Raw genomic sequence first — 19890 nt, 5'->3', positions numbered from 1 at the left:
TGGGCCAATATTCATCCAACTTATTGTGGGAAGCTTGTGGAAGGCTACCCGAAACGTTTGACCCGAGTTAAACAATTTAAAGGCAATGCTACCAAATACTAATTGAGTGTATGTAAACTTCTGACCCATTGGGAATGTGATGAAAGAAATAAAAGCTGAAATAAATCATTCTCTCAACTATTATTCTGACATTTCACATTCTTAAAATAAAGTGGTAATCCTAACTGACCTAACAAAGGGATTTTTTACTAGGATTAAATGTCAGGAATTGCGACAAACTGAGTTTAAATATATTTGGCTATGGTGTATGTAAATTTCTGACATCAACTCTATGTATTACACTTCAAAAGTGTTTACCAATCCTGGTCCTTGGATATCTATGATTACATATTATAACTATGCATTAGACTAGAAACATGATTTAACTAGTTAAAGGCTGATATGTAATTCACATATACAGAAACATAATTTAACATAATTTAACATAATTTAAAAAACATTATACTGCACTTCCTATGCATCATGTAAATACTCTAAAACACAATTTTCTTCATCTGCACTGATCTGAGGACCCAGGATAGGTGCAGTATTTCATCAAATGAGAGACTTAAAATCAACTAGTAGAGAATGTGAACCGATCCCAGTAGAGAATGTGAACCGATCCCAGTAGAGAATGTGAACAGATTCCAGTAAAGAATGTGGACCGATTCCAGTAGAGAATGTGGACTGATTCCAGTAGAGAATGTGAACCGATTCCAGTAGAGAATGTGAACAGATTCCAGTAAAGAATGTGAACCGATTCCAGTAGAGAATGTGAACAGAATCCAGTAAAGAATGTGGACTGATTCCAGTAGAGAATGTGAACCGATTCCAGTAGAGAATGTGAACAGATTCCAGTAAAGAATGTGGACCGATTCCAGTAGAGAATGTGGACTGATTCCAGTAGAGAATGTGAATGCTTTACTGAAATAAGTTCATATCAATGTTATAAATAAGTGTTATAAATGCATAATATATTAATTAAAAATATTATAATTGTAATGTTATAAATACAAGACAAATCTGTACTTCAGTGTACTTTTGGTGTGCATGATAAAAGAAAGAGGAGGTGGAAGAGAGAGGTGTGAAAAAGATTGTCAAAGACAGAAAGGGAAAGAGGTAAGAACAAAGGAGCAGGGAAGACAGCATATGATTAATGAATTACACTGCTACTAAACTTAATATTCTCTCAGTTCATCACAATTACATAATAGTGTCTCTAGCGGGTGTCTCCTAACCAGATTTGTCGGCCCTAAGGTTATCTTACGAGCGGGTGAGGTGGTGATGATGGGACTGGGGGTTGGCATCCTCTCTCACATCAAAACAAACCTGCAGACGAGAGACAGATGGAGAGAGATAGATAGCATTATTAAGCCTTGTGTTTATTTTTTTCTAACACTGGATCATTAACTCTGGGGATTACTGCATTTCTATCTGTATTTCAACTTAAAGCACCTCTTTTATAATGCTTCCTGTTGACCCGACCAAGTGACCTTTCACCCCTGATCACGCTGTGACCTCTATGTGTCATCCAGTTCAGATTCGGGAGGGGTTCACCGACACAGCTGATATAACCCTAGAGGATTTAGGGAGAAGGGGGGAGAGGGATGAAGTCAAGGAGAGAGACTGTTATTGAGAAAATAAGGTAGTTAAAGTGACAGTGTTCAACAGGAATATGTGTGTGTGGCCTCACCTGGTGTCCACACTAAGTGGCTGCAGAGGACTTTATACTGAAAAACATGCACAGACACACGAGGACAAACAATATAATGTAGTTATATAAATAATGAAGTGTCTTACTATTCTCCATAAGTTGGTCCTCTTGCCTTTTCTCTGACGGTGGAAGGAGCCACAGTTATACACCTGAGCCTGCTTACTGCACAACACAATGCATCAATCAGATTGATACAATAGCCTATAGGTGTGGGTTATAGGCTGTCTAATTGTTCTACATTATATCAATATGGGTGACTCCTAAAATAGACATCACACCCTTACTTAAACAGCACCCTCACTCGAGAATTAGAAATCAAAAGGAGAGAAACTGCGAATTGAAAAACTGCAGTTGACATAGTTAAGTAAATGGAAGAATACTCTTATTGCAATGTGGATGGCTCTTAAAATAGTCTTTGGTTGTGCAGTGTAGTCTATGGTGTTGCCAGGAACAGCACCCTCTTCAAAGAAGTAGGAGGTGAAGATCTCCCGCACACGGATTGTCTCCCGTTCTGCGTTGTTGGCCCCCATGCTTGAAACATCCTGAAGAGCAGCAGACTTCTCCCCTGGTCATCATGTCCATCCTCATGAAGTTATGCAGAACACAGGTATCCCTCATATACACCTGAATTCCTCCAGGAGTCAGTCCCAGATGGCCCTGGTCACCCAACTGTGCAGTGCCCTACATGGTAACTGTAGGAAATCGTTTTGAAGGAATCTTCAGTTACAAGGTATCTAGGAATATGGAAGACAATGTAATTATTAGACCTTTACATCACCAGGTCATGGTGGATTACTAAAGTATAATATCTCATATCAAATCATGATAACATTGGATAGATAGATGGGTGCGCACACACATGTACATGTTTAGCATGTGACAACAGCAGGATCATATCAAGGATAGCATCACAAATTAATACATACATACCACTTGAAGATTGATGATGAGTTGATCATTTGAATCAGCAGTACAATGCCGAGGCAAAAATCAAAATGTGCCTCTTTGAGTCCCCAGAACCAGGACTGAGAACCACTGTTCTTCATTGGGACCTCTTCATAGGTAGACAGGCTTTCATAGCTCTCTGTATTTTCAGGTCAGAAAACATCACAAAAAAACAGACTTCATTTGACTCAAATTAGACAGCACTTAATATTATTTTACGATGATCTCCTTCCTTACTTGTATGGACTGGAACTACACAGAAGTACCTGCCTTATCCAGAATAGCCTACTCTGCATTCTTTGACAGTTGGGGCTGCTATCCTTTCACCCTCCTCCATTGCTTTTAGCTAGCAACCTACAAATACATTTGGAGTGTGTTTTTTACAATGATAAATACATCAAGATAGTATAGTAATATGAAGTTAGGGAAATGGTGATATTTCATTCAGCTAGCTAGCTATACAGTCTGTAAAGTTGGCTAGATACAGTTGAAGTCAGATGTTTAAATACACTTAGGTTGGAGACATTAAAACTCGTTTTTTCAACCACTCCACAAATTTCTTGTTAAAACAAACTATAGTTTTGGCAAGTCGGTTATGTCATGGCTGGCTGAATGACTAGACCAAGGTGCAGCATGGTAAGCGTACATTTGAACTTTATTTAAAAATGACACCGACAAAACGAAGAACAAAACACCAACCGTGAAGCTTTGGGCCATGTGCCCTGAACAAAGACAAAGTTAACTTCCCACAAAGCAGGTGGGGGAAAAGGGTACTTCAGTATGGTTCTCAATCAGAGACAACGATTGTCCGATTTCAAATAGGCTTTACAACGAAAGCACCACAAACGATTATGTTAGGTTACCACCAAACCACAGAAAAACACAGCCAAGAGAGGAGTCACAAAAAGCACAAATAGAGATAAAATTAATCACTAACCTTTGATGGTCTTTATCAGATGACACTCATAGGACTTCATGTTACACAATACATGTATGTTTTGTTTGATAAAGTTAAAATTTCTATCAAAAAATCTGAGTTTACATTGGTGCGTTACGTTCACTAGTTCCAAAAACATCCAGTGATTTTGCATAGCCACATCAATTCAACAGAAATACTCATAATAAATCTAGATGAAAATACACGTTATACACATGGAATTATAGATACAACCGCCGAACGCCGCCGAACAAGGAGAGGAGCCGACTTCGGAGGAAGTCATGACATTTGGGCTGGAGCAGGATGAAAAAGATAGGTCCAGTGCAGATTTCTACTGTGCACCATGATGACGAAGCATGTAACGTTATAGCTGTTTATTAATGTGCCAGTGTGAAAATTGGAGACATTTCTATGGAAACTGACTTATCAATAATGTGACATTGACATACTTACTAGTAAAAAAATGTCAAATATAAATGTTCAATTGTTTGGCCGATGGTTTCTTTGTTTGATTCAGGTCTAGTCTGATTGAGGCTGAAGGTAACTTTTGGCCAGCTCTCTCTCTAACGGCTCGTGAACACTAGCACGCAGTAGATTGCTGTGTTCTGCTTCAGCCTAGGATGGCTGCTCGTGGCATATGGCAACACAAAGCAGCAGATTGATTGTGCCTGGTTATTAAATGGATAAATAGTTTAATCCATTCTCCATTTCATGAATTTATTCACAGGTAAATAGTAATATGCTCTAAACCACACTGGTGAAAAACGTATTTTCACTGCCCTGTTTCCCACTGCTGGGAGAACCTATTCAAGTAAATAATATATTTAATAATAAATAAAAAAAGATTAGCTAACTAGCTACAGTGCCCTATAAGGTCCAAATCCCTATCATTCGCATGAAGAAGAGACAGAGATATTGGAGACGTAGGTCGGTGTGCCTTGCAAGGATCCGACATTGACGTGTGTAATCTGCCTCTACCATCAGTTCTATTAGTCAACGTACAATCATTGGATAATAAAATGGATGAGCTCAGAATAAGACTATCCTCCCAACCGGACACTAAAAACGGTCAAATCTTGTGTTTCACCGAGTCGTGGCTGAATGACGACATGGATAACATACAGTTGATGTATCCATTTGATGTATGGATAACAATTGATGTATGGATAACATACATTTCATGTATCCATTTGCTTTGTCTTGTTCCCTACATACCTGGTTTTCATTCCCCAATCAATCTACATGTATTTACTCCTCTGTTCCCCATCAGATTGTTTGTGTACCGTGTTTGTTGTTGTCGCTCCAGACTGTTTTGTTTTTTCCGTGGTATTTACTGTATTGTTAAACATAATTCTCGTGACCGTTTTGCGCGTTTTGCACTTTTGCCTCAATAAAGTGTGCGCCTAAGTGTAGCCTAACCTATGCTCACCATAGTAGCCTAACCTATGCTCACCATAGTAGCCTAACCTATGCTCACCATAGTAGCCTAACCTATGCTCACCATAGTAGCCTAACCTATGCTCACCATAGTAGCCTAACCTATGCTCACCATAGTAGCCTAACCTATGCTCACCATAGTAGCCTAACCTATGCTCACCATAGTAGCCTAACCTATGCTCACCATAGTAGCCTAACCTATGCTCACCATAGTAGCCTAACCTATGCTCACCATAGTAGCCTAACCTATGCTCACCATAGTAGCCTAACCTATGCTCACCATAGTAGCCTAAACTATGCTCACCATAGTAGCCTAACCTATGCTCACCATAGTAGCCTAACCTATGCTCACCATAGTAGCCTAACCTATGCTCACCATAGTAGCCTAACCTATGCTCACCATAGTAGCCTAACCTATGCTCACCATAGTAGCCTAACCTATGCTCACCATAGTAGCCTAACCTATGCTCACCATAGTAGCCTAACCTATGCTCACCATAGTAGCCTAAACTATGCTCACCATAGTAGCCTAAACTATGCTCACCATAGTAGCCTAACCGATGTGCACTTTGTTGCCTGTTCCTTTGCAATGATGATAAAATTTCTGATTGCACTTTGACTCACGTTGGTTGAGCCCCTCAACTTCTTTCCATTATCAATATTTATTTACAGACACTGGAGTAAACTACAGTCTAATCATAAATGAATTAAGTGCCATGTGATAACAATGGTCATTTCAATTATTGACACATTTATTCTATTCTTGGATAATATAATGTATAAATGTACACCAATGTAATTCTTTGTCATGCCTCATTTTTAGGAGGATCAGATGATGACAGGGGTCCAGGCAGTGTCAGGCAGCCAGGGAAGACCAGTCTGTGACAGAGGTGAAGTGAATTTTTGCAGATACAACACTTTATTCTCTCTCTGTAGCAAACACTGGACAAGCCAGATGTTATTTTAAGGCAGACTGACAAACTTCCAATGTTGATTTCCTCTATTAAGAGGCTTTTCCCGATGATACACAACATGTAAAATAAAAATGTGAGGAAGACGTTTTAGAAGCTATTGATGATGATGATGAATGGATTCAGATGTGTTTGAATGCCCAGTCATGTTCATATAATCTCAGACGTAAATTGATGCAGTTTAAGACCATCCATAGAACATACTATATGCCGGTGAAACTGAATTACATCCACTCACAAATGTACTTCCTCTGCTGGAGGTGTAAAACACAAAAGGGGATATTTAATAGCATATGTTATGGTTTTGTAAAGGCTTGATTAATTCTGAAAAAGAGTATGATGTTTTTAGCTCAGCAGGTCTACAGATTCTCCCTTCTCCTTGTTTTTGGTGGCTTGGATAATGATGATACTGGAGAGTGTTATCTGAAGGAACTGTGTAACCCAGCACTTATAGTGGCTAAGAAATGCATTGCCTGTCACAACTTCTGCCGAAGTCGTTGCCTCTCCTTGTTCGGGCGGTTCTCGGCGGTCGACGTCACCGGCCTTCTAGCCATCATCGATCCATGTTTCCTTTTCCATTGGTTTTGTCTTGTCTTCCCACACACCTGTTTTCAATCCCATTCATTACCTCTGTTTCCCCTCATGTCTTTGTCAGACATTGTTTTACTGAATCTATTTTAGAATAAAGCCGTGACATTACAAAATGTGGAAAAATTCAGTTGTCTGAATACTTTCAAATGCACTATAGAGCCGCAATATTTATTCCACAGGACAAAACTAGATCAAGGGTATGACTGTGGCAATTTGTGGGTCCGGAGACATGTTGGACAAAACCCACTGAGTCGAGGATGGCCCTGGATGCCTTTTGGAGTGGGTCTGTGGACTTTTCCATGTGAATATTGAAGTCATCAAAAATGTGAATACTATCTGCCATGACTACAAGGTCCGATAGGAATTCAGGGAACTCAGTGCGGAACGATGTATACGGCCCAGGAGGCGTGTAAACTGTAGCTTTAAAAAGTGATCGAGTAGGCTGCATATATTTCATGACTAGAAGCTCAAATTATGAAATTGCGGGTTGAAATTTGCTGTCGGAAATTTTAGCAGCACCTCCACCTTTGTGGAATGTGTAGGGAATATGGTCACTAGTGTAACCAGGAGGAGATGCCTCATTTAACTCCGTAAATTCCTCAGGCTTGAGCCATGTTTCATTCAAGTGATTCATTAATTGACTATGACTGCCTTGGAAGTGAGGGATCTAACAATAAGTAGCCCTATTTTGAGATGTGAGGTATAACAATCTCTTTCAATAATTACAGGAATGGAGGAGGTCTTTATTCCAGTGAGATTGCTAAGGCAAACAACACCATGTTTGGTTTTGCCCAACCTAGATCGAGGCACAGACACGGTCTCAGTGGAGAAAGCTGCGCTGAATACATTGACTGTGCTAGTGGCAGACTCCACTAAGCTGGCAGGCTGGCTAACAGCCTGCTGCCTGGCCTGCACCCTATCTCATTGTAGAGCTAGAGGAGTTAGAGCCCTGACTATGTTGATAGATAAGAGAGCGCGTCTCCAGCTGGGATGAAGTCCGTCACTCCTCAGCAGGCCAGGTTTGGTCCTGTTTGTGGTTGGGTCCCAGAAAGAGGGCCAATTATCTACAAATGTTATCTTTTTGGAGGGGCAGAAAACAGTTTTCAACCAGTGATTGAGTTGTGAGACTCTGTTGTAGAGATCATCTGTAACATATGTGTGTATCTGTAAACATATATATTTTTTTTAAATTTTTTAAAATTTTACCTTTATTTAACCAGGCAAGTCAGTTAAGAACATATTCTTATTTTCAATGACGGCCTGGGAACAGTGGGTTAACTGCCAGGGGCAGAATGACAGATTTGTACCTTGTCAGCTCGGGGGTTTGAACTCACAACCTTCCGGTTACTAGTCCAACGCTCTAACCACTAGGCTACGCTGCCGCCCCGTGTATCTGTGTATCTGTAACATGTGTGTGTATCTGTAAACATGTGTGTGTATCTGTAAACATGTGTGTGTATCTGTAACATATGTGTGTATCTGTAACATATGTGTGTATCTGTAACATATGTGTGTATCTGTAACATATGTGTGTATCTGTAAACATACAGTGCCTTGCGAAAGTATTCGGCCCCCTTGAACTTTGCGACCTTTTGCCACATTTCAGGCTTCAAACATAAAGATATAAAACTGTATATTTTTGTGAAGAATCAACAACAAGTGGGACACAATCATGAATTGGAACGACATTTATTGGATATTTCAAACTTTTTTAACAAATCAAAAACTGAAAAATTGGGCGTGCAAAATTATTCAGCCCCTTTACTTTCAGTGCAGCAAACTCTCTCCAGAAGTTCAGTGAGGATCACTGAATGATCCAATGTTGACATAAATGACTAATGATGATAAATACAATCCACCTGTGTGTAATCAAGTCTCCGTATAAATGCACCTGCACTGTGATAGTCTCAGAGGTCCGTTAAAAGCGCAGAGAGCATCATGAAGAACAAGGAACACACCAGGCAGGTCCGAGATACTGTTGTGAAGAAGTTTAAAGCCGGATTTGGATACAAAAAGATTTCCCAAGCTTTAAACATCCCAAGGAGCACTGTGCAAGCGATAATATTGAAATGGAAGGAGTATCAGACCACTGCAAATCTACCAAGACCTGGCCGTCCCTCTAAACTTTCAACTCATACAAGGAGAAGACTGATCAGAGATGCAGCCAAGAGGCCCATGATCACTCTGGATGAACTGCAGAGATCTACAGCTGAGGTGGGAGACTCTGTCCATAGGACAACAATCAGTCGTATATTGCACAAATCTGGCCTTTATGGAAGAGTGGCAAGAAGAAAGCCATTTCTTAAAGATATCCATAAAAAGTGTCGTTTAAAGTTTACCACAAGCCACCTGGGAGACACACCAAACATGTGGAAGAAGGTGCTCTGGTCAGATGAAACCAAAATTGAACTTTTTGGCAACAATGCAAAACGTTATGTTTGGCGTAAAAGCAACACCTTGAACACACCATCCCCACTGTCAAACATGGTGGTGGCAGCATCATGGTTTGGGCCTGCTTTTCTTCAGCAGGGACAGGGAAGATGGTTAACATTGATGGGAAGATGGATGGAGCCAAATACAGGACCATTCTGGAAGAAAACCTGATGGAGTCTGCAAAAGACCTGAGACTGGGACGGAGATTTGTCTTCCAACAAGACAATGATCCAAAACATAAAGCAAAATCTACAATGGAATGGTTCAAAAATAAACATATCCAGGTGTTAGAATGGCCAAGTCAAAGTCCAGACCTGAATCCAATTGAGAATCTGTGGAAAGAACTGAAAACTGCTGTTCACAAATGCTCTCCATCCAACCTCACTGAGCTCGAGCTGTTTTGCAAGGAGGAATGGGAAAAAATTTCAGTCTCTCGATGTGCAAAACTGACTTACAGCTGTAATCCCAGCAAAAGGTGGCGCTACAAAGTATTAACTTAAGGGGGCTGAATAATTTTGCACGCCCAATTTTTCCATTTTGATTTGTTAAAAAGTTTGAAATATCCAATAAATGTCGTTCCACTTCATGATTGTGTCCCACTTGTTGTTGATTCTTCACAAAAAAATACAGTTTTATATCTTTATGTTTGAAGCCTGAAATGTGGCAAAAGGTCGCAAAGTTCAAGGGGGCCGAATACTTTCGCAAGGCACTGTATCTGTGTATCTGTAACATATGTGTGTATCTGTAACATATGTGTGTATCTGTAACATATGTGTGTATCTGTAACATATGTGTGTATCTGTAACATATGTGTGTATCTGTAAACATATGTGTGTATCTGTAACATATGTGTGTATCTGTAACATATGTGTGTATCTGTAACATATGTGTGTATCTGTAACATATGTGTGTATCTGTAACATATGTGTGTATCTGTAACATATGTGTGTATCTGTAACATATGTGTGTATCTGTAACATATGTGTGTATCTGTAAACATATGTGTGTATCTGTAACATATGTGTGTATCTGTAACATATGTGTGTATCTGTAACATATGTGTGTATCTGTAACATATGTGTGTATCTGTAACATATGTGTGTATATGTAACATATGTGTGTATCTGTAACATATGTGTGTATCTGTAACATATGTGTGTATCTGTAACATATGTGTGTATCTGTAAACATACGTGGCGGAAGAATCAGAATTGGTTGTGTAACATAGATAATTAACACGTCTTATCGGCATAATATACTTATGTGATATGCAGGTTATTAGAATGTTTCCCTTCAGACTCTGGTGTTGGTAGTTGCACTTCTTCCCTCAGCTGGGGCGCAGTCACCTGGGGCGCAGTCACCTGGGGCGCAGTCACCTGGGGCCCAGTCACCTGGGGCTCAGTCACCTGGGGCTCAGTCACCTGGGGCTCAGTCACCTGGGGCTCAGTAACCTGGGGCTCAGTCACCTGGGGCTCAGTCACCTGGGGCTCAGTCACCTGGGGCTCAGTCACCTGGGGCTCAGTCACCTGGGGCTCAGTCACCTGGGGCTCAGTCACCTGGGGCTCAGTCACCTGGGGCTCAGTCACCTGGGGCTCAGTCACCTGGGGCCCAGAGAGGGGAGAGGTCAGGCTGGTCTTTCACATGTCCCTGTTGCTATGCAGAATACCAGAAAGAGAAGAGGACAGGAGGGAACATTGTCTTCATATGTGAATGTGTCTTTACCTATTTTTTAAACCATGTGAAGGGATGGCGTGATTAATGGGGAACCAATTACTTGTCTCCACAATGTCTGTGCACCAGTAACTCCCTCCGTTGGCATTGGGGGATGTGTGTGGTAGTGTCTGAAACCATTGTATGTCCTCTCTGATGTAGCACTTATCCTGGGATAGTGTATGACCTAGAGGCTCACTCCCCTCAGTGAATTTGTCCAGGAGTGTGGTCAAGAAGGGGTTTTACTTGAGATGGGAGGATCTGGAGTTGACAATTGATTTATGCAATTGGTCGAGTTAATATTTCTGTTCTGTACCGTACCAGAGAGAGATGGTTCCAGTTCGGAGTCGGAGGGCCAGACACTGGTCTCTACACAATGAAAACTGTTGACCCAGCAGATACTATATGCTATGAATTATAGATACCTTTCATACAAATCTTAACCTTGTGACCCATTCTATACATCGGTTGTTTGTCATGTACGTTATCTTGGCTATAAAAGACCGTCGTACTTTTGTCTCGCCGCTCTCAACGGACCATCAGAGACGATGAGTCGTCGACCAGCCATCACTATTGCAAAGCTCTCACCATTAAATATTTACTTTAAGTATAACTCTGACTTGTGTGATAAGTTTGTCTCTCCTCATTTGATAGTAAAGAAATGAACCACCACACATACTACATGAGTGATTAATATGTTTCTGCCACGTTAGCTGGTTTGCTTACTATGTAAGGCCTGGCTGGATAGACCTATAATGGGTGAAATCATCTATCACCAACGCCTGCTAACGACATGTCACAATGGAAACAGAGGTATTAATTTGAAAGGATTGCTCTCTATTAGCGTGTGTGTGATTATTTAAAAGGATGTCTGTATATTAATGGGATAGTATCTCACCTCTCCCATTATACATAGAAACCTGTTTGTTTTTCTGCCATTTAGACACATAACACCCAGATACAGACGTGTGTGTGCGTGTGTGTGTGTGTGTGTGTATGTGCGTGTGCGTATGTGTGTGTGCGTGTGTGTGTATGTGCGTGCGTGTGTGTGTGCGCGTGTTTGGGTGTGTGTATGTGCGTGCGTGTGTGTGTGTGTGCGCGTGTTTGTGTTTGTGTGTGTGTGTGCGTGTGTGTGTGTGTGTGTGCATGTGCGTATGTGTGTGTATGTGTGTGTGTGTGTGTGTGTATGTGCGTGCGTGTGTGTGTGTGTGTGCGCATGTGTGAGTGCTTGTGTGTGTGTGTGTGTATGTGCGTGTGTGTGTTTGTGTGCGTGTGTGTGTGTGTTTGTGTGTGTGTGCGTGTGTGTGTGTATGTATGTGTTTGTGTGTGTGTGTGTGCGTGTGTGTGTGTGTTTGTGTGCGTGTGTGTGTGTGTTTGTGTGTGCGTGTGTGTATGTGTGTGTGTGTGTGTGTTTGTGTGTGTGTGTGTGTGTGTGTGTATGTGTGTGTGTGTGTGTATGTGTGTATGTGCGTGCGTGTGTGTGTGTGTGCGTGCGTGCGTGCGTGTGTGTGTGTGTATGTGCGTGTGTGTGTGTGTGTGTGTATGTGCGTGTGTGCATACGTCTGAATAGCATTTAAAATAGATTCCTCTCTATGTCAACTCTCACTGATGATCTGACAACACAGGACAGGTGTCAAAGCAATACGTCTGCATGAGTCCATATCTGTGTGAGTCTGTCACAGGAGGCCTGCTGAGGGGAAAAGGAGAAGATGGCTCATATAGTGAATGGTATGTAGTGAATGGTATATAGTGAATGGTATGTAGTGAATGGTATGTAGTGAATGGTATGTAGTGAATGGTATGTAGTGAATGGTATGTAGTGAATGGTATGTAGTGAATGGTATGTAGTGAATGGTATGTAGTGAATGGTATGTAGTGAATGGTATGTAGTGAATGGTATGTAGTGAATGTTATGTAGTGAATGGTATGTAGTGAATGTTATGTAGTGAATGGTATGTAGTGAATGGTATGTAGTGAATGGTATGTAGTGAATGTTATGTAGTGAATGGTATGTAGTGAATGGTATGTAGTGAATGTTATGTAGTGAATGGTATGTAGTGAATGTTATGTAGTGAATGGTATGTAGTGAATGGTATGTAGTGAATGGTATGTAGTGAATGGTATGTAGTGAATGGTATGTAGTGAATAGTATGTAATAAATGGTATGTAGTGAATGGTATGTAGTGAATGGTATGTAGTGAATGGTATGTAGTGAATGGTATGTAATAAATGGTATGTAGTGAATGGTATGTAGTGAATGGTATGTAGTGAATGTTATGTAGTGAATGGTATGTAGTGAATGGTATGTAGTGAATGGTATGTAGTGAATGGTATGTAGTGAATGTTATGTAGTGAATGTGAATGGTATGTAGTGAATGGTATGTAGTGAATGGTATGTAGTGAATGGTATGTAGTGAATGGTATGTAGTGAATAGTATGTAATAAATGGTATGTAGTGAATAGTATGTAATAAATGGTATGTAGTGAATGGTATGTAGTGAATGGTATGTAGTGAATGGTATGTAATAAATGGTATGTAGTGAATGGTATGTAGTGAATGGTATGTAGTGAATGTTATGTAGTGATTGGTATGTAGTGAATGTTATGTAGTGAATGGTATGTAGTGAATGGTATGTAGTGAATGGTATGTAGTGAATGTTATGTAATAAATGGTATGTAGTGAATGGTATGTAGTGAATGGTATGTAGTGAATGTTATGTAGTGAATGGTATGTAGTGAATGGTATGTAGTGAATGGTATGTAGTGAATGGTATGTAGTGAATGGTATGTAGTGAATGTTATGTAGTGAATGGTATGTAGTGAATGTTATGTAGTGAATGGTATGTAGTGAATGGTATGTAGTGAATGGTATGTAGTGAATGGTATGTAGTGAATGGTATGTAGTGAATAGTATGTAATAAATGGTATGTAGTGAATAGTATGTAATAAATGGTATGTAGTGAATGGTATGTAGTGAATGGTATGTAGTGAATGGTATGCAATAAATGGTATGTAGTGAATGGTATGTAGTGAATAGTATGTAATAAATGGTATGTAGTGAATGGTATGTAGTGAATAGTATGTAGTGAATGGTATGTAATAAATGGTATGTAGTGAATGGTATGTAATGAATGGTATGTAGTGAATGGTATGTAGTGAATGGTATGTAGTGAATGGTATGTAGTGAATCGTATGTAATAAATGGTATGTAGTGAATGGTATGTAGTGACTAGTATGTAATAAATGGTATGTAGTGAATAGTATGTAGTGAATCGTATGTAATAAATGGTATGTAGTGAATGGTATGTAGTGAATAGTATGTAATAAATGGTATGTAGTGAATAGTATGTAGTGAATGGTATGTAGTGAATCGTATGTAATAAATGGTATGTAGTGAATGGTATGTAGTGCATGGTATGAACCACAGGGAAACCATGTGTCTGAAGTGTTTGATTGTCACGCCCTGACCTTAGAGCTTTTTATGTCTCTATTTTGGTTTGGTCAGGGTGTGCATTCTATGTTATTTTTTCTATGTTTTTTTACATTTCTTTGTTTTGGCCGGGTATGGTTCTCAAACAGGGACAGCTGTCTATCTTTGTGTCTGATTGAGAACCATACTTTTTTCCTGCGTTTTCCCACAGGGTTTCTGTGGGAAGTTCATTTCTGTTTAGTGTTTTGCACCTTACAGGACTGTTTCGATTATTCTCTTTGTTATTTCTGTTATAGTGCTCCGTTTTAAATAAAGTAGGAACACTTACCGTGCTGCGCTTTGGTCCGATGATTCCTCTTCCTCATCTTCAGACGACGAATACCGTTACGTTGATATCCTTCCATTGAGTCTGTTCCAGCCATTACTATGAGTCTATTTCCCCCAATTAAGGTACAACGAGCCACCTGTGAACTGTTCATAACTGTGTGTGTGTGTGTGAGTGAATGTGTGTCCGTATCTGTGTGTGTCTGTATTACAGTGTGTTTAAGTCTAAGGCAGGCAGGTCATGCAATGTACCCCTCTGTGGCCCACCGACTCGGCGTTGCTCAGGCCCCATGTGTAGTGGTGAAGACATCTCCCTGTCTCCATGACACAGTCACATGGGCTCGCGCTGTGTGTGTGAGCGTGCGTGTGTGTGTGCGTGTGTGTGTGTGCGTGTGTGTGTGTGTGTGTGTGTGTGTGTGTGTGTGTGTGTGTGTGTGTGTGTGTGTGTGTGTGTGTGTGTGTGTGTGTGTGTGTGTGCGTGTGTGTATGCATGCGTGCATGCAGCGTCCCAAGCTCCCGAGCGAACGCTCTTTGGCCTCGAGTCAGAGGCCGTATAATCAGCTGTACGGACTTCGATCTCTTCTTTCCATTCCCTGAACAGTGTCGCATCGTCTTTATCACGCCTTCAAGATGTTTTTCTCCATTTCTACGTGTTTATGTGAGTCCCACTATATTCACTAAGTAGTGCACTATATGGGGCACAAGGTGCCATTTAGGATGTGTGCAGAGTTCATGCTGTTGCTTCTACTGTAACGTCATTTCCCAGAACTCACTGCTGCTCTCCACCACATAGCCTGATCAAATCAAATCAACGTTCTTGGTCGCTTACACAGATTTGCAGCGAAATGCTTGTGTTTCTCGCTCCAACAGTGTAGTAATAATACCTAGCAATACACACATAATCCCCCCCCCCCCAAAAGGAAATACTCAATGTGGAGTCTATATACAGGGGGTACTGGTACAGAGTCAATGTGGAGACTATATACAGGGGGTACTGGTACAGAGTCAATGTGGAGGCTATATACAGAGGGTACTGGTACAGAGTCAATGTGGAGTCTATATACAGGGGGTACTGGTACAGAGTCAATGTGGAGGCTATATACAGGGGGTACTGGTACAGAGTCAATGTGGAGGCTATATACAGGGGGTACTGGTACAGAGTCAATGTGGAGGCTATATACAGGGGGTACTGGTACAGAGTCAATGTGGAGGCTATATACAGAGGGTACTGGTACAGAGTCAATGTGGAGGCTATATACAGAGGGTACTGGTACAGAGTCAATGTGGAGGCTATATACAGGGGGTACTGGTACAGAGTCAATGTGGAGGCTATATACAGAGGGTACTGGTACAGAGTCAATGTGGAGGCTATATACAGGGGGTACTGGTACAGAGTCAATGTGGAGGCTATATACAGAGGGTACTGGTACAGAGTCAATGTGGAGTCTATATACAGGGGGTACTGGTACAGAGTCAATGTGGAGGCTATATACAGAGGGTACTGGTACAGAGTCAATGTGGAGGCTATATACAGGGGGTACTGGTACAGAGTCAATGTGGAGGCTATATACAGGGGGTACTGGTACAGAGTCAATGTGGAGGCTATATACAGAGGGTACTGGTACAGAGTCAATGTGGAGGCTATATACAGGGGTACTGGTACAGAGTCAATGTGGAGGCTATATACAGAGGGTACTGGTACAGAGTCAATGTGGAGGCTATATACAGGGGTACTGGTACAGAGTCAATGTGGAGGCTATATACAGGGGTACTGGTACAGAGTCAATGTGGAGGCTATATACAGAGGGTACTGGTACAGAGTCACTGTGGAGGCTATATACAGGGGTACTGGTACAGAGTCAATGTGGAGGCTATATACAGGAGGTAGTGGTACAGAGTCAATGTGGAGGCTATATACAGGGGTACTGGTACAGAGTCAATGTGGAGGCTATATACAGAGGGTACTGGTACAGAGTCAATGTGGAGTCTATATACAGGGGGTACTGGTACAGAGTCAATGTGGAGGCTATATACAGGGGGTACTGGTACAGAGTCAACGTGGAGGCTATATACAGGGGTACCGCGTTTCACAGAGTCAATGTGGAGTCTATATACACCTGATGTGTTTAGCGTCACTGTTAGGTTTACTACTGATGTGTTCAGCGTTTCACTGTAAGGTTTACTACACCTGATGTGTTTAGCGTTTCACTGTAAGGTTCTACACCTGATGTGTTCAGCGTTTCACTGTAAGGTTCTACACCTGATGTGTTTAGCGTTTCACTGTAAGGTTTACTACACCTGATGTGTTTAGCGTTTCACTGTAAGGTTTACTACACCTGATGTGTTTAGCGTTTCACTGTAAGGTTCTACACCTGATGTGTTCAGCGTTTCACTGTAAGGTTTACTACACCTGATGTGTTCAGCGTTTCACTGTAAGGTTTACTACACCTGATGTGTTCAGCGTTTCACTGTAAGGTTTACTACACCTGATGTGTTCAGCGTTTCACTGTAAGGTTCTACACCTGATGTGTTCAGCATTTCACTGTAAGGTTTACTACACCTGATGTGTTTAGCGTTTCACTGTAAGGTTCTACACCTGATGTGTTCAGCGTTTCACTGTAAGGTTTACTACACCTGATGTGTTCAGCCACTGTAAGGTTCTACACCTGATTGTTTAGCGTTTCACTGTAAGGTTTACTACACCTGATGTGTTCAGCGTTTCACTGTAAGGTTTACTACACCTGATGTGTTCAGCGTTTCACTGTAAGGTTTACTACAACTGTTGTGTTCAGCGTTTCACTGTAAGGTTTACTACACCTGATGTGTTCAGCGTTTCACTGTAAGGTTCTACACCTGATGTGTTCAGCGTTTCACTGTAAGGTTTACTACACCTGATGTGTTCAGCGTTTCACTGTAAGGTTCTACACCTGATGTGTTCAGCATTTCACTGTAAGGTTTACTACACCTGATGTGTTCAGCGTTTCACTGTAAGGTTTACTACACCTGATGTGTTTAGCGTTTCACTGTAAGGTTCTACACCTGATGTGTTCAGCGTTTCACTGTAAGGTTTACTACACCTGATGTGTTCAGCGTTTCACTGTAAGGTTTACTACACCTGATGTGTTCAGCGTTTCACTGTAAGGTTTACTACACCTGATGTGTTCAGCGTTTCACTGTAAGGTTTACTACACCTGATGTGTTCAGCGTTTCACTGTAAGGTTTACTACACCTGATGTGTTCAGCGTTTCACTGTAAGGTTTACTACACCTGATGTGTTCAGCGTTTCACTGTAAGGTTTACTACACCTGATGTGTTTAGCGTTTCACTGTAAGGTTTACTACACCTGATGTGTTCAGCGTTTCACTGTAAGGTTCTACACCTGATGTGTTCAGCGTTTCACTGTAAGGTTTACTACACCTGATGTGTTTAGCGTTTCACTGTAAGGTTTACTACACCTGATGTGTTCAGCGTTTCACTGTAAGGTTTACTACACCTGATGTGTTCAGCGTTTCACTGTAAGGTTCTACACCTGATGTGTTCAGCGTTTCACTGTAAGGTTTACTACACCTGATGTGTTTAGCGTTTCACTGTAAGGTTTACTACACCTGATGTGTTCAGCGTTTCACTGTAAGGTTTACTACACCTGATGTGTTTAGCGTTTCACTGTAAGGTTTACTACACCTGATGTGTTCAGCGTTTCACTGTAAGGTTTACTACACCTGATGTGTTCAGCGTTTCACTGTAAGGTTTACTACACCTGATGTGTTCAGCGTTTCACTGTAAGGTTTACTACACCTGATGTGTTCAGCATTTCACTGTAAGGTTTACTACACCTGATGTGTTTAGCGTTTCACTGTAAGGTTTACTACACCTGATGTGTTTAGCGTTTCACTGTAAGGTTTACTACACCTGATGTGTTTAGCGTTTCACTGTAAGGTTCTACACCTGATGTGTTCAGCGTTTCACTGTAAGGTTTACTACACCTGATGTGTTCAGCGTTTCACTGTAAGGTTTACTACACCTGATGTGTTTAGCGTTTCACTGTAAGGTTTACTACACCTGATGTGTTCAGCATTTCACTGTAAGGTTCTACACCTGATGTGTTCAGCGTTTCACTGTAAGGTTTGATGTGTTTAGCGTTTCACTGTAAGGTTTACTACACCTGATGTGTTCAGCGTTTCACTGTAAGGTTCTACACCTGATGTGTTTAGCGTTTCACTGTAAGGTTTACTACACCTGATGTGTTCAGCGTTTCACTGTAAGGTTCTACACCTGATGTGTTCAGCGTTTCACTGTAAGGTTCTACACCTGATGTGTTTAGCGTTTCACTTACTACACCTGATGTGTTTAGCGTTTCACTGTAAGGTTTACTACACCTGATGTGTTTAGCGTTTCACTGTAAGGTTCTACACCTACTAGCACCTCACTGTAAGTTCTACACCTGATGTGTTTAGCACTGTAAGGTTCTACACCTGATGTGTTTAGCACTGTAAGGTTTACTACACCTGATGTGTTCAGCGTTTCACTGTAAGGTTTACTACACCTGATGTGTTCAGCGTTTCACTGTAAGGTTTACTACACCTGATGTGTTTAGCGTTTCACTGTAAGGTTTACTACACCTGATGTGTTCAGCGTTTCACTGTAAAATGTCATTTCAAGCTGTCAGAGGCGAAGGGCAGCTACTTTGGAACAATCTCAAATATTAAATATATTTGGATTTGTATTACACTTCTTAGGTTACTACATGATTTCATGTGTTATTTCATAGTGTTGATGTCTTCACTATTATTCCACAATGTAGAAAATAGTAATAATAAAGAAAAACCCTTGAATTAGTGGGTGTACAAACTTTTACTATACATATACAGCATTTATAATGGTGTTTCTAAACAGTATAGACAGTATATGAATAGAAAAGGTGTGTACAGCAGTAGTTATATAAGACCAGCCTTGACTAGAATAACAGTATATACATATGAAGTGGGTAAACAGTATGTAAACATTAGTAAAGTGACCAGCGATTCCATGTCTATAGGGCAGCAGTCTCTAAAGTGCTGGGTTGAGTACCGGGTGGTAGCCGGCTAGTAAGTCTCTAAGGTTCAGTGCAGGGTACTGGGTGGTAGCCGTGTAGTAACAGTCTCTAAGGTTCAGGGTTGAGTACCGGGTGGTAGCCGGCTAGTAACAGTCTCTAAGGTTCAGGGAACAGTACCGGGTGGTAGCCGGCTTGTAACAGTCTCTAAAGTTCAGGGCAGGGTACTGGGTGGTAGCCAGCTAGTGTAGACTTATACAGTCTGATGGCCTGGAGATAGAAACTGTTTATCAGCCTCTCATTCCCAGCTAGTGGAGACTGTTTAACAGT

Source organism: Oncorhynchus keta, chromosome 4, assembly GCF_023373465.1.
Source record: "Oncorhynchus keta strain PuntledgeMale-10-30-2019 chromosome 4, Oket_V2, whole genome shotgun sequence".
In the NCBI taxonomy this organism is placed as follows: domain Eukaryota; kingdom Metazoa; phylum Chordata; class Actinopteri; order Salmoniformes; family Salmonidae; genus Oncorhynchus; species Oncorhynchus keta.
This window is presented reverse-complemented; position numbering follows the sequence as displayed.